Raw genomic sequence first — 26199 nt, forward strand, 5'->3', positions numbered from 1 at the left:
TGACACACACTATCAACACACACCTGTAAAACACACTTTCAACACACACCTGTGACTCAGTTCACCAACACACACCTGTAACACACATTACCAACACACGTCTGTGACACATTCTACCAACACACACCTGTGACAAAGACTCCCAACACACACCTGTGACACACTCTACCAACACACACCTATGACAACCACTACCAACACACACCTGTGACACACTACCAACACACCTGTGACAGACACTACCAATATATACCTGTGACACACACTACCAACAAACCTGTGACACACACTATTAACACACACCTGTAACTCATACTACTAACACATACCTGTGACACACTTTACCAAGACACACCTGTGACACACACTAAATACACACACTGTGACACACACTACCAACACACACCTGTGACACACACTAAAAACACACACTGTGACACACACTATCAACACACACCCAGACACACACTACCAACACATACCTGTGACACACACTACCAACACACACCTGTGACACACTATCAACACACACCTGTAAAACACACTATCAACACACACCTGCGACACACACTACCAATACACACCTGTCACACACTATCAATACACCTGTGACACACACTAACAACACACACCTGTGACACACTACCAAGACACACCTGTGACATACACTACCAAGACACACCTGTAACACACACTACTAACACACATCTGTGACACACAATACCAACACACACACCTGTGACACATTCTACCAACACATACCTATGACACATATTACCAACACACACCTGTAGGAGACCATACTAACACACACCTGTGACTCGCTGCCAACACGCACCTGTGACACACACTACCAACACACACGTATGACACATTCTACCAACACACACCTGTGACACACACTCCCAAAACACACCTGTGACACACTCTACCAACACACACCTGTGACAACCTCTACCAACACACACCTGTGACACACACTACCAACACACTCCAGTGATACACACTACCAACACACACCTGTGACACACACTCCCAACATACACCTGTGACACACTCTTCCAACACACCTGTGACAAACACTCCCAACAAACACCTGTGACAAACTCTACCAAAACACACCTGTGACAACCACAACCAACACACACCTGTCACACACACTACCAACACACACCTGTGACACACTATCAACACATCTGTGATACACAGTACCAACACACACCCGTGACACACACTACCAACACACCTGTAACACACACTACAAACACACACCTGTGACACACACTATCAACACACACCTGTGACACACGGTAACGACACACACCTGTGACACACGGTAACAACACACACTTATGAAACTCACAAACAACACACACCTGTGACACACTATTAACACACACCTGAGACTCAGTTTACCAACAAACACCTGTAACACACATTACCAACACACGCCTGTGACACATTCTACCAACACACACCTGTGACACACTCTACCAACACACACCTGTGACTACCACTCCAAGACACACCTGTGAGACACACACACTACCAACACACACCTGTGACACACACTACCAACACACACCTGTGACACCCACTCCCAACACACACCTGTAACACACTCTTTCAACACACTTGTGACACACTCTACCAACACACACATACAGAACACTTTGCCAAGACACACCTGTGACACATTCTACCAACACACACCTGTGACACACACTCCCAACACACACTTGCACACAGTCTTCCAACACACACCTAAGGACAACCACTACCAACACACACCTGTGACACACACTACCAACACACACCTTGACACATTCTACCAACACACACCTGAGAAAACACACCCCAACACACAACTGTGACACACTCTACCAACACACACTATGACAACCACTACCAACACACACCTGTGACACACACTACCAACTCACACCTGTGACACACACTACGAACACACACCTGTGACACACACTATGAACACACACCTCTGACATACGCTAACAACACACACCTGTAACACACATTGCCAACACACATCTGTGACACATTCTACCAACACACACCTGTGACACACACTCCCAACACACACATGTGACACACTCTACCAATACACACCTGTGACAACCTCTACCAACACATACCTGTGACACACACTACAAACACACACCGGAGACACACACTATGAACACACCCAGGAACACTACCAAGACACACCTGTAACACACACTACTAAACACATCCACACAACACACACACCTGTGACACATCTCACCCAACACACACACCATGACACATATTACCAACACACACCTGTGAGACCATACTAACACACACCTGTGACCTGCTGCCAACACGCACCTGTGACACACACCACCAACACACACGTATGACACATTCACACACACACCTGTGACACACACTCCCAAAACACACTGCACACACTCACCAACACACCTGTGACAACTTACCACACACACCTGTGACACACTACCAACACACCTCCAGTGATACACACTACCAACACACACCTGTGACACACACCCCAACATACACCTGTGACACACTCTTCCAACACACCTGTGACAAACACTCCCCAACAAACACCTGTGACAAACTCTACCAAAACACACCTGTGACAACCACAACCAACACACACCTGTCACACACACTACCAACACACACCCTGTCACACACTATCAACACATCTGTGATACAGAGCACCAACACACACCTGCACACACACACCCAAAACACACACTACAAACACACACCTGTGAACACACACTATCAACACACACCTGTGACACACGGTAGACACACACCTGTGACACACGGTAACAACACACACACCTTAAGGAAACTCACAAACAACACACACCTGTGACACACTATTAACACACACCTGAGACTCAGTTTACCAACAAACACCTGTAACACACATTACCAACACACGCTCAGACATTCTACCAACACACACCTGTGACACACTCTACCAACACACACCTGTGACTACCACTCCAACACACACCAGAGACACACACACTACCAACACACACCTGTGACACACCACAACACACACCTGTGACACCCACTCCCAACACACACACCTGTAACACACTCTTTCAACACACTTGTGACACACTCTACCAACACACATATAGAACACTCCAAGACACACCTGTGACACATTCTACCAACACACACCTGTGACACACCAACACACTTGTGACACAGTCTTCCAACACACCTACCGACAACCACTACCAACACACCTGTGATACACACCACCTTTGACACATTCTACCAACACACACCTGAAACACACTCCCCAACACACACACTGTGACACATGCCAACACACACTAAGACAACCACTACCAACACACACCAGCGCACACTGCCAACTCACCCGCCAGCCTGCAGACACACACCCACCGGACACACACTGTGAACACACATATGCCCCTGACAACGCACAATGACACACATTGCCATCACATCTGTGGACACATTCTGCACAAACACATATGACACACACCCAGACACAGTGACACATTCTCCAATACACACCTGTATGACAATCTACTCCAAACACATACCTGTGACACACACACTTCAACACACACCGTGACACACACTCCCAACACACACCTGTGGAACACATCAACCAACACACCTGTGGCCAATCACCAACACATACCAGCACATATTTCCAACACCACCACGTTATACACACCCAACACACCTGTGACACATACCAATACACACGCATATGACCTCTACCAACATATGCCTGGCCACACACACTTCCAACACACACCTCTGACACACACTCCCAACACACACCTGTGACACACACTTCCAACACACACCTGTGACACACACTCCCAACATACACCTGTGACACACTCTTCCAACACACTTGTGACACACTCTACCAACACACACCTGAAGAACACTTTACCAACACACATCCGTGACACATTCTACCAACACACACCTGTGACACACATTCCTAACACACACCTGTTACACACTCTACCAACACACACCTGTGACACACGATAACAACACACACCTGTGACACACGGTAATGACACACACCTGTGACACACGGTAACAACACACACTTATGAAACACACAAACAACACACACCTGTGACACACACTATTAACACACACCTGAGACTCAGTTTACCAACAAACACCTGTAACACACATTACCAACACACGCCTGTGACACATTCTACCAACACACACTTGTGACACACTCTACCAACACACACCTGTGACTACCACTACCAACACACACCTGTGACACACACACACACTACCAACAGAAACCTGTGACACACACTACCAACAAACACCTGTGACACACACTACCAACACATCTGTATTTACTCTTTCAACACCTTGTGACACATCTCTAACACACACTATAGAACACTTTGCCAAGACACACCTGCTGGTAAATTTACCAACCCACCACCTGTGACACACTCCCCAACACACACTTGTGACAGATCTTCCAACACACACCTGCAGTAAACCACACTACCAACTGTGACACACACGCACTACCAACACACACCTTTGACACATTCTACCAACACACACCTGTGACACACACTCCCAACACCTATGTGAGGCCACACTCTACCAACACACACTATGACAACCACTACCAACACACACCTGTGACACACTACCAACTCACACCTGTGACACACACTACCAACACACACCTGTAACACACACTATGAACAAACACCTCTGACATACGCCAACAACCCACACCTGTAACACACATTACCAACACACATCTGTGACACATTCTACCAACACACACCTGTGACACAAATTTCCAACACACACCCGAAGAACACTTTACCAAAACACCTGTGAAACACACTGCCAACACACACCTGTGACACACACTACCAACACACACCTGTGACACACTCTACCAACACACACCTGTGACAACCACTACCAACAAACACCTGTGACACATTCTACCAACCCCACACTGTGGGCTCACATTACCAACACACACATGTAGAACGCTAACCCTGCCTGTGATGCGACACTCAACACACACCTGTGACCAAACCTCCCCAACCAGCACACCTGTGACAGCCACAACCCAACTGGACCTGTCCACCTCCCAACACACACCTGGCAGCACACTATCCAACACACCTGTGACACACAGTGCCAACACACCACATACACACACTACCAACACCTGTAACACACACTACCAACACACACCTATGACACACACTATCAACACACACCTGTGACACACACTACCAACACACACCAGTGACACAAACAACCAACACACACCTGTGATACACTCTACAAACACACACCTGTGACACACGGTAACAACACACACCTGAGACTCACACTACCAACACACACCTGTGACACATTTTACCAACACACACCTGTGACACACTATCAACACACACCTGCGACACACGGAGCAACACACACCTGTGACTCAGTTTACCAACACACACCTGTAACCCACATTACCAACACACGTCTGTGACACATTCTACCAACACACACCTGTGACAAACACTCCCAACACACACCTGTGACACACTCTACCAACACACACCTATGACAACCACTACCAACACACACCTGTGACAAACACTCCCAACACACACCTGTAACACACGCTACCAATATATACCTGTGACGCACAGTACCAACACACCTGTGACACACACTATTAACACACACATGTGACTCAGTTTACCAACACACATCTATGACACACACTAAAAACACACACTGTGATACACTCTACAAACACACACCTGTAACTCACACTACCAACCCACACCTGTGACACACTTTACCAACACACATCTATGACACACACTAAAAACACACACTGTGACACACACTACCAACACACACCTGTGACACACACTATCAACACACACCTGTGACACACACTACCAACACATACCTGTGACACACACTACCAACACACACCTGACACACACTATCAACACACTTCCTCATAAACACACTATCAACACACACCTGCGACACACACTACCAATACACACCTGTAACACACACTATCAACACACACCTGTGACACACTCTACCAACACACACCTGTGACAACCTCTACCAACACACATCTGTGACACACTCTTTCAACACACTTGTGACACATTCTACCAACACACACATATAGAACACTTTGCGAAGACACCTGAGACACATTCTACCAACACACACCTGTGACACACACTACCAACACACACCTGTGACACATTCTACCAACACACACCTGTGACACACACTCCCAACACACACCTGTGACACACTCTACCAACACACACTATGACAAGCACTACCAACACACACCTTGACACAGACTACCAACACACACCTGTGACACACACTACCAACACACACCTGTGACACACACTATGAACACACACCTCTGACATACGCTAACAACACACACCTGTAACACACATTACCAACACACATCTGTGACACATTATACCAACACACACCTGTGACACACATTACTAACACACACCTGTGACACACATTTCCAACACTCCCTTGTAACACACACTATCAACACACACCTGTGACACACACTTCCAACACTCACTTGTAACACACACTATCAACACACACTTGTGACTCACTTTACAAAAACACACCTGTGACACACATTACCAACAAACGCCTGTGACACACACTCCCAACACACACCTGTGACACACTCTACCAACACACCGCTATGACAACCACTACCAAGACACACCTGTGACACACACTTCCAACCACACCTGTAACACACACTACTGACGTACGTCTGTGACACACACTGTCAACACACACCTGTGACACACACTATCCACACACACCTGTGACCTACATTAACAGCACACACCTGTAACACACATTACCAACACACATCTGTGACACCTTCTACCAACACACAATTGTCACATACATTACCAACACACACCTGTGACACACACTACCAACACACACCTGTGACACATTCTACCAACACACACCTGTGACACACACTACCAACACACACCTGTAACACACTCTTTCAACACACACCTGTGACACACACTATCCACACACACCTGTGACCCACACCAACAGCACACACCTGTAACACACACACAACACACATCTGTGACACCTTCAACACACACAATTGTCACATACATTACCAACACACACCCGTGACACACACTACCAACACACACCTGTGACACATTCTACAAACACATACCTGTGACACATAATCTCCCAACACATACCTGTGTCACACTCTAACAAATACACACCTGTGACCATGACTACCAAATCCACAGCGACACACACTCCCCAACACATACCCAGACACACAATGCCAACACACGCCCGTGACACACACTACCAACACACACCTGTGACACATTCTCCCACCAACACATACCTGTGACACACACTCCCCAACACATACCCAGACACATTCTACCAACACACACCTGTGACACACACTACCAACACACACACACCTGTGACACACCTCTCACCAACACACACCAACAATGACAACCACTACCAACACACACCTGTGACACATCTCTACTCAACACATAACTGTGACACACACACAACGCACACCTGTGACACACTCTCCCAACACACAACTGTGACACACATTACCAACACACACCTGTGACATACACATCAACAAACACACCTGTGACACATTCCTACCAACACAATAACCGTGACACACACAAACACACACCTGTGACACACTCTACCAACACACACCTGAGACTACCACTACCATCACACAACCTGCAGACATTAAACTTTTCTGAACACACACCTGCATATACACTACCAACTCACACCTGTGACACACACTCCCCAACACACACCTGTGACACACCCCTTCCAACACACTTGTGACACACTCTACCAACACACACTTGTAGAACACTTTACCAAGACACACCTGTGGCACATTATACCAACACACACCTGTAACACGCACTCCCAACACACACCTGTGACACACTCTACCAACACACACCTATGACAACTACTACCAACACACACCAGTGACACATTAACAACACACCTGTGACACACACACTATTAACACACACCTGTGACTCAGTTTACTAACACACACCTGTAACACACATTACCAACAAACGCCTGTGACACATTCTACCAACACACACCTGTGACACACACCCAACACATACCTGTGACACACTCTTCCAACACACACCTATGACAACCACTACCAAGACACACCTGTGAATCACACTACCAACACACCTGCGACACACACTATCAACACACGCCTGTGACACACACTACCAACACACACCTGTAATACACTCTACAAACACACACCTGTGACACACTACCAACACTCACCTGTGACACACTTTACCAACACACACCTGTGACATCCACTACCAAAACACACCTGTGACACACACTATCAACACACACCTGTGACACACCAGCACACACTTGTGACACACTACCAACACATACCTGTGACACTCACTATCAAAACACAACACACACTATCAACACTCACCTGTGACACACGCTAACAACACACAACTGTGACATTCACTACCAACACACCTGTACCTGTGACACACACTACCAACACACACCTGTGCCACACACTACACACCTGCCAACACACTACCAACACACACCCTGTGACACACTATCAACCCACCTGTGACACACACTACCAAAACACACATGTAACACACACTATCAACACACACCTGTGACATACGCTAACAGCACACACCTGTAACACACATTACCAACACACATCTGTGACACATTCTACCAACACACAATTGTGACATACATTACCAACACACACCTGTGACACACACTACCAACACAAACCTGTGACACATTCTACCAACACACACCTGTAGAACACTTTCAAAAAACACACCTGTGTACACAATGCCAACACACACCGTGACACACACTACCAACACACACCTGTGACACATTCTACCAACACACACCTGTGACACACAATCCCAACACACCACCTGGACACACTCCCCAACACACACACCTGTGACTCACACTACCAACATACCTGTGACACACTTTGCAACACCTGTGACACACACTACCCCACACCTGTGACATACACACTACCAACACACCTGTGACACACAGACCAACACACACCTGAGACACAAGTACAGCCACACACCTGTGACACACCTGTAAAACACACTATCAACACAAATGTGACACACGCTAAAACAGACACCTTGACACACTCTACCAACACACACCTGTGACACCCTATCAACACACACCTGTAAACACACTATCAACACACACCTGTGACTCAGTTTACCAACACACACCTGTAACACACATTACCAAACACACGCCTGTGACACATTCTCCAATACACCTGTAACAAACACTCCCCAAAACACACCTGTGAAATACTCTACACACCTATGACAACCTACCAACACACACCTGTGACACACTACCAATACACACCTGTGACACACTACCAACCTGTAACACACACTAAACACACACCTGTGAACACACTTTACCAAGACACACCTGTGACACACACTAAAACACACACCACCAACACACACCTGTGACACACACTATCCAACACACCTGTGACACACACTACCAACACATACCCAGACACACACTACCAACACACACCTGTGACACACTATCAACACACACCTGTAAAACACACTATCAACACACACCTGCGACACACACTACCAATACACACCTGTAACACACTATCAACACACCTGTGACACACACTAACAACACACACCTGTGACACACTACCAACACACACCTGTGACATACACTACCAAGACACACCTGTAACACACACTACTAAAACACATCTGTGACACACACTACCAACACACACCTGTGACACACTCTACTAACATACAACTGTGACAACCACTACCAACACACACATGTTTCACACACCACCACACACACTGTGACATATTTCACCAACACACACCTATGGACACACACCAACACACACCTGTAGGGTTCCATTAACACACACCCAGACACGCTGCCAACACGCACCCAGACACACACTACCAACACACACGTATGACACATTCTACCAACACACACCTGTGACACACACTCCCAACACACACCTGTGACACACTCTACCAACACACACCTGTGACAACCTCTACCAACACACACCTGTGACACACACTACCAACACACACCGGTGATACACACTACCAACACACACCTGTGATACACACTCCCAACATACACCTGTGACACACACACCCAACACACACCTGTTACACACGGTAACGACACACACCTGTGACACACGGTAACAACACACACTTTTGAAACACACAAACAACACACACCTGTGACACGCACTATTAACACACACCTGAGACTCAGTTTACCAGCAAACACCTGTAACACACATTACCAACATATTCTACCAACACACACCTGTGACACACTCTACCAACACACACCTGTGACTACCATTACCAACACAAAGCTGTGACACACACACACTATCAACACACATCTGTGACACACACTACCAACACACACCTATGACACACTCTACCAACACACACCTGCGACAAACACTAAGAACACACACTTGTGACTCACTTTACAAACACACACCTGTGACACACAATAACAACACACACCTGTGACACACTATCAACAAACACCTGTGACACACTATCAACACACACCTGTGACACACACTACCAACACACACCTGTAACACACACTACTAACACACATCTGTGACACACACTACCAACACACACCTGTGACACACACTATCAATGCATACCTGTGACATGCGCTAACAACACACACCTGTACCACACATTACCAACTCACATTTGTGACACATTCTACTAACACACACCTGTGACACACATTACCAACACACACCTGTGGAACACTTTACCAAAACACACATGTGTCACACACTGCCAACACACACCTGTGACACATTCTACCAACACACACCTGTGACAAACACTCCCAACACACACCTGTGACACACTCTATCATCACATACCTGTGACAACCACTACCAACACACACCTGTGACACACACTACCAATATGCACCTGTGACTCACAATGCCAACACGCACCTGTGACTCACAATGCCAATACACACCCGTGACACACACTACCAACACACACGTGTGAAACATTCTACCAACACACACCTGTGACACACTCTACCAACAGACACCTGTAGAATACTTTACCAAAACACACCTGTGAATCGGCTGGATTGTCCAATTAACCAGGCCGTTCACATATATTTATTATTTGGGTTTAAGTAACGAAACCCAAACTGTAGTTCCTTGTTTTATTATAAAAGGATTGTATCTATAATTCCTGAGTGTAGATCGACTGTAAGTTCCACTGTATATGAGTGAATGAGAAAGGGACGCGTTTATGTAATATAAACGTTAGCCTACGTCCTTACGATATAAGTTGCTGTGAGTGACTGATGAGTAGTGACCCATCGAGGGAGAACGGTATGGATACGTCGTTTCCCATCGAGGGAAGACGGAGTAATCCACTGCGGCTCTCAAATAACGTCTTCCTCTAGTCAAGGATATCAAACTACTGCTCGCTTCAGGTGACCAGAGAGCCGGCTACTTATGCCTTTACTCAGCATAGTATGACGCAGCTTCCCGTGGGCACACCTTATCACGTGCATTGAACATGTCACCTCATAGCCAGTGGAAAGTTACAGGGTGGTGAATCTAAATATAATATCAGATGTATTGACCCATTTAAATAATATGTTCTGTTGATGAGACAGGGGCCCATTACACCTGTGACACACACTGCCAACACACACCTGTGACACACTACCAACACACACCTGTGACACATTCTACCAACATACACCTGTGACAAACACTCCCAACACACACCTGTGACACTCTACCAACACACAAATGTGACAACCACTACCAACACACACCTGTGACACACACTAACAACACACACCTGTGACACATTCTACCAACACACACCTGAGACACACATTATCAACACACACCTGTTGAACACTTTACCAACACACACACCTGTGACACACAATGCCAACACACACCCATGATACACACTACCAACACACACCTGTGACACATTCTACCAACACACACTGCTGACACACTCCCCAACACACACCTGTGACACACTATACCAACACACACCTAATGACAACCACTACCAACACACACCTGTGACACACACTACCAACACACACCTGTGACACACTACCAAAACATACCTGTAAGACACACACTACCAACACACATCTGTGACACACACTACCAACACACCTCAGACACACACCAACACACACCTGCTGACCCCACACCACCACACACCTGTGACACACAATACCAACACAAACCTGCGACACACACTTTCAACACACACCTGTACACTTAACAACACAGACCTACTACCAACACACACCTGTGACCCACACTACCAACACACACCTGTGACACACAATACCAACACAAACCTGCGACACACACTTTCAACACACACCTGTGACACACACTGCCAACACACACCTGTGAGACACGCTACCAACACACACCTGTAACACACACTACCAACACACACCTGTGATACACTATCAACACACACCTGTGATACACGGTAACATCACTCACCGGTGACACACGGTAACGACACACACCTGTGACACACGGTAACAACACACACCTATGACACACAGGAACAACACACACATGCACACACTATTAACACACACATGTGACTCAGTTTACCAACACACACCTGTAACACATATTACCAACACACGCCTGTGACACATTCTAACAACAGACACCTGTGACTCACACTCCCAACACACATCTGTGACACACTCAACCAACACACACCTACGACAACCACTACCAACACACACCTGTGACACACACTACCAACACACCTGACACACACACTACAAACACACACCTGTGACACACACTAACAACACACACCTGTGACACACACTACCAACACACACTTGTGATACACTCTACAAACACACACCTTTGACACACGGTAACAACACACACCTGTCACTCACACAACCAACACACTTTGCCAACACACAGCTGTGACACACACTACCAACATACACCTGTGACACACACTACAAACACACACCTGCGACACACACTACCAACACACAACTTTGACACACCTTTGACACACACCTGTGACACACACCTGTGACACACACTATCAACACACACCTGTGACACACACTATCAACACACTCCTGTAAGACACACAAATCAATACACACCTGTGACACACGCTAACAACACACACCTGTGACACACTCTCACTACCTGACACACACTAAGAAACACACACCTATGACACACACTATCAACACACACTTGTATCAGTTTACCAACACACACCTGTGACACACACAATCAGCAAACACCTGTGACACACGCTAACAACATACACCTGTGACACACTACCAACACACACCTGTGACATACACTACGAACACACACCTGTGACACACAACAACAACACAAACCTGTGACACACACTATCAACACACACCTGTGACACACACACCTAAGAACACACACCCATAGCACACACACTATCAACACACTTGTGACTCAGTTTACCACAACACCTGTGACACACACACTATCAACACACACCTGTGACACACTACCAACACACACCTCCACTGACATACCTACGAACACACACCTGTGACACACAACAACAACCTGTGAACAAACTATCAACACACACCTGTGACACACACTATCAACACACACACACATATCAACACACACCTGTGACACAGTAACAACACACACCGTGACCCAGACTAACAACACACACCTGTGACTCACACTACCACTCCCTGTGACTCAGTTTACCAAAACACACCTGTAACACACATTCTACCAACTTACGCCTGTGACACATTCTAACAACACACACCTGTGACACCCAGACTAACAACACACACTTGTGACACACACTACCAACACACACCTGTGACACACTCTACCAATACACCTGTGACAACCACTACCAACCACACACCTGTGAACACACACTACCAACACACACCTCGACACTTTCTGAACAGACACCTGTGACACACACTCCCAACACACCTGTGACACTCTACTAACACACACCTGTGACTACCACTATCCAACACACACACCTGTGACACACACTACCAACATACACCTGTAAACACACTACTAACACACATCTGTGACACACATACTACCAACACACACCTGTGACACACACTATCAAGACACCGTGACATACACAACACACACCTGTTACACACACACATCACACATCCTGACACATTCTACCAACACACACCCTGACACACACTATCAACACACACTGTGACACACATACTACCAACACACACACCTGACCCACACTACCAACACACACCCTGACACACACTATCAACAAACCTGTGACACACACTACCAACACACACCTGTGACACACGCCAACACACACCTGTAACACACTACCAACACACACCCTGTGACACGCTAACAACACACACCTGTGACACTATCAACACACACCTGTGACACACTATCAACACAGCTGTTAACACCGCCAACAACACACCTGTAACACACATCACCAACACACCCTGTGACACGCTAACAACACACACCTGTCACACACACTACCAACACACACCTGTGACACACTATCAACACATCTGTGATACACAGTACCAACACACACCCGTGACACACACTACCAACACACCTGTAACACACACTACAAACACACACCTGTGACACACACTATCAACACACACCTGTGACACACGGTAACGACACACACCTGTGACACACGGTAACAACACACACTTATGAAACTCACAAACAACACACACCTGTGACACACTATTAACACACACCTGAGACTCAGTTTACCAACAAACACCTGTAACACACATTACCAACACACGCCTGTGACACATTCTACCAACACACACCTGTGACACACTCTACCAACACACACCTGTGACTACACTACCAACACACACCTGTGACACACACACTATCAACACATACTTGTGACACACGGTAACAACACACACCTGTGACACACGCTATCAAGACACACATGTGACACACACACTATCAACACACACACTTGTGACACACTTGACCAACACACACCTGTAACACACACTACCAACACACACCTGTGACCCACACTACCAACACACACCAGTGACACACACTAACAACACAAACCTGTGACACACAATACCAACACACACCTGTGACACACACTACCAACACACATCTGTGACACACACTACCAACACACATCTGTGACACACACTACCAACACACACCTGTGACGAACGCTAACAACACACACCTGTAACACACACTACCAACACACATCTGTGACAAACACTATCAACACACACCTGTGACAAACGCTAACAACACACACCTGTAACACACACTACCAACACACTCCTGTGACACACTATCAACACTCAGCTGTGACACACGGTAACAACACACACCTGTGACACACATTATCAACACACACCTGTGACACACACACTATCAACACACACCTGTGACACACACACTATCAACACACACTTGTGACACACGGTAACAACACACACCTGTGACACACACTACCGTCACACACCTGTGACACACACTACCAACACACACCTGTGACACACACTATCAACACACACCTGTGAGACACGGTAACAATAGACACCTGCCAATATTTACAAAGGAGAAGAAGAACAAGATAAATTACCATAAGTTAAATCTTTTAGCGGGCGTCATTCAACTCCGGCGATTTTTGATGATCGTTTCGGTCATAACTTAAAGTACAGCAGAGCTTCCCGCCAACTTATAAATTTACAGTAATCGAAAATTTATATTAACTATCATTTTGAACTCACTTTTATCAAGGGGTCTGGGTCAGCCTCAAGGTTTGTTGCTCTCCACCATCACAACTCACCTGTTGATAAGAATTAATTAAGCTTATGAAGTAATGAAGAAACAAATATGAAGTATTTATGTTCCTCTAGATTTGAATTTTGGTTTATGTAAAAAAATAATAAGTTAATATATTTTATAACGAAGAACATATATATATATATATATATATATATATATATATATATATATATATATATATATATATATATATATATATATATTAGGGCTGGTTCAAAAAGTGAAGTTCTTTATATTTTTTAGTGCTGAATGTTTATTTGCGTCCTTTACATGAAAAAACATTTCAGGCGAAATTATAGGTAATTACAGCTTCATTTAGGGTATGCACAAGTGGCCCGAAAATTCTACTTCTCTAATGTTTTCTCCCTCTATAAAATAATTCTTGTTCCTGACATCAGATACAAGTGATTTATTTGTTACATTTATTTGTAGGTGTTTATTTTCCTCTGACAATTGAGGTAATTTGACTAATACCAAGCTTTTACTCTTGGGCATGAATTTTGGTTGACGTGAGAATACCCTAAATATTCATTGATTTGAGAAAAATTTAACCTAAAAAGTGTTTTCATCTAGTGGATGTATGAGCAATGAGCACTGGAAAAAAACAATTTGCCCATATATATCTGTTGTCAGGAACAAGAATTATTTTATAGAGGGAGAAAACATTAGAGAAGTAGAATTTTCGGGCCAATTGTGCATATCCTAAATGAAGCTGTAATTACCTATAATTTCGACTGAAATGTTTTTTCATGTAAAGGACGCAAATAAACATTGAGCACTAAAAATATAAAGAACTTTACTTTTTTTAATATATACAGGTATATATATATATATATATATATATATATATATATATATATATATATATATATATATATATATATATATATATATATATATATATATATATATATATATACACACTAGCGGAATCGCCACCCTCCGGGAGGCTCCACATTGTCTCACTGTAGTGCATTAAAGTAGACCACATTTTTGGTTTTGCCATTAGCAGCAAGTATGTACAGTTTTTTGCCAGTTCCCACTCTGCGGCATCCAACATAGAACTGTCCATGAGAGAAGCAAGGAAACACCAGGTTTAGGCCAACCATCTTTAGACTCTGTCCCTGGCTTTTGTAGATGGTCATGGTAAAGCTCACTTTAACCGGGAACTGAAGTCGCTTGAACTCAAATGGCAGGTCAGTGGTGATGAGAGGTATCCTTGGTATAAAAACGTCCTCTCCTTTAGCTTTTCCTGTCAGTATTGAAGCTTCCATTACATGTGGCATCATGTTCTTCACCACCAGTCTTGTGCCATTGCATATAATACTGACGAGAGACTGTTGACAACATTCTGAGACGCATGTTAGATGTAACAGAGCCCAGTCTCTGAGTCTTTGCCACTGTTAACTCACTGATTCAGGGAAAGTCTGTAACAATATTCATCAAGTTTCTGTTAACCATCGCCGTACAGGGAGGTGGTGAAAGCAATAATTGTCCCAATCTTAAATCTGTTACTGTATAATTATCACAAGCATTATATAACACTGGGCTGCATTTGATAAAAAAATTCATGAGGTGCGGGGTTTCTTAGCTGATTCTTTATGTATTTTGCGTGCTGATTCCAAAAATGCCATTCATTTTGCCCAATGAGGTCAGATTTTTATGCTATGGGAATTAAAAAAATCGAAATTCTTAAATATGATGTCAAAATTTTTATGCAAAATATATCATAAGAAATGTAACCACAACACATAGGACCAAAATATGTCAACTACATAGATGCCTTTACAGTTAGACATGCATAAATGGCTGTCGCAGAGAATTTCTTTGGTGGTTGGTGTCTGGGGCGTCCCGTTTCAGACACCAACAGTAGTCGGCGAGCATGTTGATATCCCAGCGACCCTGGTACCGCTCCTCCATTACACGGATATCTTGATGGAAGCGTTCTCCTTGTTCCTCACTAACATCACCACAGTTCTCTGGAAAGTAGTCCAAGTGGGAGCTGAGGAAGTGCATCTTGATGGACATGCGTGCACCAAGAACTTTGTAGCTCAGAAGTAGGTCCTCAACAACTCGTTCATACTCTGGACTTCTGTAGTTGCCAAGAAAATTGGAGACAATAGACTTAAAGGCATGCCAGGCTTTCTTCTCATTTACATCCATGCTGCAATCAAACTTGGGATCTTTGAAAAGCTCTCTGATCTGAGGGCCATCAAAAATTCCTGCATTCAGCTTTGCCTCACTGACTTTTGGAAATTTTTCTTTCAGAAAATTGAAAGCCTGGCTTTTTTTGTCCAGTGCCTTTACAAAGTTTTTGAACAGACCGAGCTTGATGTGCAGTGGCGGAAGAAGAATGTTCTGCGGATTCACCAGAGCATGGGCAACAACATTGTGAGAACCTGGAGTAAGTCCACTTCTTGCAGGCCAGTCACGTTGCATGTAGTGCTGCTTGTCTGCTCGACTATCCCACAGACAGAGGAAACATGCCATGTACCACCAGATGAAAAAGAAATTTAATTGTGAAAAAATATATGTAAAAAAACACGGACATATACTCTTTTCCTTTGCGTCACGGCGGACATTTAAATGGCCGGCGAGCACGTGGGTGTATTTAAATGCATCGTAAGGGCATTAAAACTGACCGAAATCTTTTCTGTGAGGCTTGCCAATGTCTCGGATGATTTTTTTAATGAACGAATATGAGGACCCCATTTTGAGCGAAAAATGCCAATATTTTACCTGAATCTCCGCTTAAAATGCTATAGCACAAAATTCTGACCTGATTGAGCAAAATGGATAACATTTTTGAGATCAGCATGCAAAATACACCCAGAAAAGCTTAATAATACACAAACCTCAAAAACTATGCAGGGCAGTGTAATGATTCAAACTGAAATACTACGAACATTGATTACAAACATTACATAATCTTTCATATGATTCGTCTGGCTTCAAAATAATAATTGTAAGATACCTGTTGTAGCACTTAAATTGAATTATAAAAAAATAACCATTCATCAAATTGTTTAATGTTAGTTATAGATTTAAATATTATGCGATATGTTTCAGCATAATGTAAAATGGATCAATGATTAATGAAAAAAGTGAAGAAAACAATATACATCATAATAAAAAAATATATAATTGTTTAAAGATAATAAGAGTTAGTATGTGTCATCAACAACAGGATAAACGGAGAGTGATAAGGGACGAGTTGTCAGTCGGATTTTTTTTGTAAGATCGCAGGTCAGTGGGTAAAGAAAACGTTTAAATTCACTATGGTAATGATATTTTAAAATATGTTAGGCCAAAAAGTATAAAAAAAATAAGGGTTAAAGTAGCTAAAAAGTCAAGTGACTGCGAAAAGCTCTGTGATTGGTTGTGACGTCACAGGTTGGCTGGCGCCCGCCGAGCTGGAGCCTCGAGGCAGCCAGCTGTGGTGCGTGTGTTGTTACCAGCAAAAGTACAAGACTTGTGGCCATATACAGTACAATGTTGATATACACAGGCATACCTTATTTTTAGGTTAAAATAAATTTCTGCTCAAGTATCATCGTGTGTATTTACTTGCTGGGTACCAAAATGATGCAATAAGACCGATAACTCCAACATGGAAGTTTTCATCACTGTCCTCTATTTCATGTCTGGAAGATGCAAGTTTTCGTCACTGATGTCTATATTTAATGTTGTGGAAGGACTAGGGACGACCATGGCCAGGGGATGGGCTTGAGATGATCAGATGACAGATGTAATTTAATGTGCTTCATAGCTGGATGGTGGAGTTCTTGATAATACTCTACTATCATAAATACATCTGCATTGATATATTTCTTTCATATGCCTCGATGAACCCTGGAAATAGTTGTCCAACCTTCTCGGCTGATCAGTTCTGCAAATAAATATTATTAGATAATTAATTGTGCTTTACTGTGCAACACAGTAACGCTATTTTGAATATATAAATATTACTAAGCACATAAACTAATTCAATGGATATTAGCTGCCCCTTCTACAAATTTCATAGTATAAACATTCCAATAATATTGGTACTATTTTGGTTTTGGTCATCTGGGGAACCTTAAGATTCAACTATACTGGGAATAAGTACTTTAAACAGTAAATACATTATTTCTACGGGATTTCTGTCGCAAAACATTTTTTCGATCGCATAAGAATATACAGGTCATATGTTAAGTTAGGTTATGGTATGATGGGTTATAAGGTTAGCTTAACATACATTGGTAAGGGGGGGGGGGCAGTAACTTAAAACTATTGATTACCGATAGAAATGAAGGTCAAAAGCGTTCATAACACATCGCAAACCATTAGAAAAAAACATAGTCTGCATGTCTAAGTACAGGGATGACCAAAACTTAAAATTTACCCAATAAAGCCTATCTCGAATCTAAACATCCAAATACTTATGGTAGTTAAATTGAAATTTCACCCATTAATTAATATAAAAGAAGCTTATCCCAATGCATTCTCAAAACAAAATCCAGACAATGTCATTACTTCTAAATTGACTCGTATCTCCATCTAGTACTGATATACAGTACTCTATAAATGCAATGAAAAAAAAAAAAGTCTACCAGGTTAGAGTACATAACAGGTGAGCGGGTGTGAACATGGGAGATTTTATTCCCATAAGCTGCTCTTCAAGGCACATTTCTTCACTTACGAAATTACCATGATTTAGACCACAAAAAACACCCTTAAAACTTTCCTGAACGTGGCATGTCCTTTGTACTACCTACGACTGCAGTGTTGAGTTTGTTGGAGAACGTTGTCTGCAGGGAACTGGTGAAATCATGAAATCATTGCAAATGGCAGCCCTGTTTCTAGAGAAATAAACTTATCTCAACTATTATAGCAGGACTTTAAACTTTAATTACAAATTATATATACCGTATCACTCTACGAACGTGGCAGAGTGTATTTCTTGTGTTTACTCAGAACCGTCAACTCGTCCATTATAATGGACGATAAGTTTTGGCGTGTGTAATCAAGCCGGAGGAGGCAGGACACAGGACGATACAGAGCGAGAGAGAGTTAGTTAGTTTAACAAATTTATTGACAAAGCTTGGTGTACAGTTTGCATATTCTGAGTAATTCAGTCAGGTCTTGACTCTGAGGGTGGTATCACTTCTCACTGCCACGCAGGACAGAGGTTCATACACAAAGAAATAGATATTATTCATTAAAAGTATATATATATATATATATATATATATATATATATATATATATATATATATATATATATATATATATATATATATATATATATATATATATATATATATATATATATATATATATATATATATATATATATATATATATATATATATATATATATATATATATATATATATATATATATATATATATATATATATATATATATATATATATATATATATATATATAATAATAATAATAATAATAATAATAATAATAATAATAATAATAATAATGGAAGCCCTCGAATCGAGGATGGCCGGCCCAAGGGCCTCCTAGGCTTGAATTTGTTAAGGTGTAGAAGCTGTCACCAACACAACAACCACACCCAAATTAACGAGCTGCATGACCCAGTGTCAATGAATAGTCCGAGAAGACTGGACAACTCGCCAACTGCACTGGCTAGCCATTACCCCGGAATACGACACGCAAATCGATTTAACATACAGGTTCCCAATACTGCTGGGTAAACAGAGGCATATGGCGTAACGAAACTTGCCCATAGTTTCACCCTGCCCGAGCAGTGCATGGTTAGGGACCTCATTTAACAATCTCAGGGTGTTATATAGGTTATGCCATCCTCACGAGAGGAGGAGGATTCACCTTTTATTAGTGCTGTTGTGAGTTCGTGGTGCGTTATAGGAAACTGGTCGGTAAGGTCTGGTGAGGAACAGGCTATATTTCAAATTGGAAACCCTGTTAATGTGTGTGGTTTTAAGATATTGTTGTATGTCAGGAGCAGCAGGAAGTGATTTAGACACACTAGACCTTGGTCTTATAGCATGTCAGCATATTCTGCAGGGCTGTGATGAAGGACTGGGGTGGACTTGGGAATGGCTCTAATTTTGTTCCACACTTCTCAGAGTGGTTGTTCTATTAATCCCCTGTAAGAATTTTTCCCAATAGGTGTTTCTCACCACCTCTGTGGACACATGACCCCATCCTCACTAAAGAAGGAGAGAAGGTAGAACAGCTTGCCAACACTTATAAACAAAATAAAACTAGTGATAACCTCCTGGCATTCCTCAAAGCTAATAGAGCATTTTGTAAACTGAGAGAGAGAGAGAGAGAGAGAGAGAGAGAGAGAGAGAGAGAGAGAGAGAGAGAGAGAGAGAGAGAGAGAGAGAGAGAGAGAGAGAGAGAGGTGAGGTTACAACGAGGAGGAGTAGGAGGAGTAAAGGGGAGAGTTGAGAACATAATGCTTACCTTCACCACAATGTCTGGGAAAAATTAATGGAGGAGGGAGAAATTAAGACAATGAATGGGAGATAATGAAGATAATGGTAAGGTGGAGACCATTACACGTAAGATGGGTGGCAGATGTTTAATATAATATGCAACAATGTTAGTGTGGAGGAGAAGGTTGAGATGGGAGTAGATGATGGCGGTCAGAAATAATGAGGGGCGGAGGGAGGGTGTATGGAGGCGGACGGAGAAATCACCTGGAAACAACCAACAGAGTCAACTGCAGACACCTGTTCAGGAAAGGGAAGTCCACTACAACAGCGATAGCCCTGGCATGTGAAAACATAGCCAGAGCCGCAGCGAGTGGTAGACAATGTAATCTAACTCTCCGGGATGTAGCGAAGGCATTTGACAAAGTCTGGCATGACGGTCTAAAATATAAGATCCTCCAACTCGGACTTCATACCAACATTGAAAAGTTGCTTTGCAACTTTCTTGACGGTAGAAATGCCAGACTGAGAGACCTACCCACTCAATCAAGAGCGGAGCCCCTCAGGGGAGCGTCCTCTCCCCCACCCTATATATTATCTACACAAGTGACACCCCACCTTCCACTAGACTAGTTAACGAAGATATTATGTATGCAGCTGACATCACTCAAATAACAACACATCAAGGAAAATCGCGAGCGCTACAGGCCGACAACACGAGGCGGGAATTAGAAAGGGTAAATAATTACGAAAAACAATGGAAAATCCAAACCAGTCTCCCGAAATTCACAGTGATACCCAATGCAGAAGGAAACCCATCCATTGTAACCATAATGCCCAGAGAATACTAAAGAGAGGCACCTCCCGGGCTGCATATATTCACGACAGGTTACTCCATCATGTCTACAGCAGGAAGGAAAAGCAAGAAGAGCTGGCGAAAACTATACCGCTTAAAGGCCTGAGAAAATAAAAACCGCCCTGGTAAAATCATTTATCAAACCGATATTAACTTATCCAGCAATACCTATTCATACTATGAGCACAACTCAAATATTAAAATACAGGCGCTTCAAAATGAAGCCCCAAGATTCGTCACAGGTGAAAGACCATCACCAGAACCACAGCCGAGACATAGAGACCTGCGAATGAAACTCATCACAGCAGCTGCAACTTCTGCAGCAGAATCTGGCTAAAGATAGAATGATCAGAGTAAGAATCCTTCAAAGACTCCAACAGATAACGACAACAACCATACATGGTTCCCAAAAAGTTACCAACTTCAAAGGTCCATTACCACCCCCGATCTACACAGCCAGGCAATATACAACCTGCTCAGACCAGCATCCGCCAGTAGGGTCGATGGAATATCATATAAGGCCCTCAAACACCCATATAGGACAGGGTAGGATGTCTAGTGCCTGTAAAGACAGACAATAACTAACTCATGACACAACCCTAATATTTTTAGCTTAGCTAGGCGGTCAGCCTAGCTAAGCTTACCTCCTTACCTCTACTTGCCTCCTCCTAAATTTCTTCAATCCGAACTATAACTCCTTCCACCCCACCTTTCACCTCCTTTCTACAGAGAAAAAAGAAAGAAAAAAAGGTGCATGGGAGGGGGTGAGGAGGTGTAAGGGAAAGGAGGAGGGAGGGTGTAAGTGGGAGGAGAGGAGGGTGAAGGGAGGAGGAGGGAGGGTGTATGAAAGGAGGAGGGAGGGTGTGGAGGGAAAGGAGGAGGGAAGGTGTATGGGAGGGGTGGAGGGACGGTGTATGGGAGGGCGGAGGAGTGTATGGGAGGGCGGAGGGAGTTGGAAGAGGAGGAGGGATGGGAGAATGAGGAGGGATAAGAGGAGGGAGGAGGGTGTATGGGAAAGGAGGAGGAGGGTGGGAAAGGGAGGAGGGAGGGTGGGGTTGGGAGGGCAGGAGGGGAGGGTGTATGGGAGGGGCGGAGGGGAGGTGGAAAGAAGGGAGGGAGGGAAGGAGGAAGGGGTGTATGGGAGGGAAGGAGTAAGGTGTAAGGGAGGGTGGAGGGAGGGGTATGGGAGGGGCGGAGGGAGGGGTGTAGGGGAGGGGAGGGTGAAAGTAAAGGGAGGGGTGGGAGGGAGGGTGAAGTGGGAGGGGGTGGGAGGAAGTGTATGGGAGGGGTGGAGGGAGGTGTAGGGAGGGGTGGAGGGAGGGTGTGTGTGGGGAGGGGTGGAGGAAGGTGTATCGAGGGCGGAGGGAGGTGTAATGGGAGAGGAGGAGGGAAAGTGTAAGGAGGTGGAGGGAAGGTGTATAGCAGAAGAGGAGGGAGGGTGGGGAGGGGTGGAGGAAGAATGGAGGGGAGAGGAGGAGGGTTTATGCGACAGGTGGAGGGAGGGGTGTGGTGGGAGGGTGGGACGGGATGGGAAGGGAGGGGGAAGGTATTGGAGGGCGGAGGGAGGGTGTAAGGGAGGGGAGGGGAGGTGTAAGGGGAGGGAGGAGGGAGGGTGTAAGGGGAGGGGAGGAGGGGAGGGTGAAGGGAAAGAAGGGGAGGTAGGGAGAGAGGGGAGGGAGGGAGGGTGTAAGGAGGGGAGGAGGGAGGGTAAGGGAGGGGAAGAGGGAGGGGTGTAGGGAGGGGAGGAGGGGTAAGGGAGGGGCGGGGAGGGGAGGGTGTAAGGGGAAGGAGGAGGGAGGGGTGTATGGGAAAAGGAGGGGAGGGAGGGGTGTATGGGAAAGGAGGAGGGAGGGGTATGGGAGGGGGGAGGAGGAGTGTATGGGAAGGGGAGGAGGGAGGGTGTATGGGAGGGGAGGGAGGGAGGGGGGTGGGAAAGGAGGATGGAGGGGTAGGTGGGAGGGGAGGAGGAGGGAGGGGTAAGGGGAGGGGAGGAGGGAGGGGGAGGGAGGAGGAGGGAGGTGTTTTGGGAGGGGGGAGGGAGGTGTAAGGGAGGGGTGGAGGGAGGGGTGTAAGGGAAAGGAGAGGAGGGGAGGTGGGGAAAAGGAGGAGGGAGGGGTGTAGTGGAAAGAAGGAGGGGAGGGTGATAAGGGAGGGGAGGAGGGAGGTATGGGAGGGGAGGAGGAAGGGTAAAGGGAGGGGCGGAGGGAGGGGTGTATGGGGAGGGGCGGGAGGAGGGGTGGGTAGGGAAAGGGGAGGAGGGAGGGTGGGTAAGGGAGAAAGGAGGGAGGGTGGGGAGGGTGTATGGGGAAAGGAGGGGGTGTAAGGGGGAGGGGAGGAGGAGGGTGTATGGGAGGGGAGGGAGGGAAGGTGTAAGGGGAGGGGTGGAGGGAGGGGTGGGTGAAAGGGAGGAGGGAGGGGTGGGGAGAGACGGGAGGGAGGGGTGTATAAGAGGGGAGGAGAAGGGTGTATTGGAAGGGGAGGGAGGGAGGTGTAAGGAAAGGAGGGGAGGGAGGGTGTATGGGAGGGGGGAGGAGGTGTATGGGAGGGGCGGAGGGAGGGGTGGAGGGAAAAGAAGGGAGGGAGGGAAGGAGGAAGGTGTAAGGGGAGGGGAGGAGGGAGGGGTGTAGGGGAGGGGAGGAGGGAAAGTGGTGGAGGGGAGGTGGAGGGAGGGTGTATGGGGAGGGGTGGAAGCAACACGTAACTGAACAAGCACAATG

Source organism: Homarus americanus, unplaced genomic scaffold, assembly GCF_018991925.1.
Source record: "Homarus americanus isolate GMGI-L3 unplaced genomic scaffold, GMGI_Hamer_2.0 scaffold36970, whole genome shotgun sequence".
Classification (NCBI taxonomy): Eukaryota; Metazoa; Arthropoda; class Malacostraca; order Decapoda; family Nephropidae; genus Homarus; species Homarus americanus.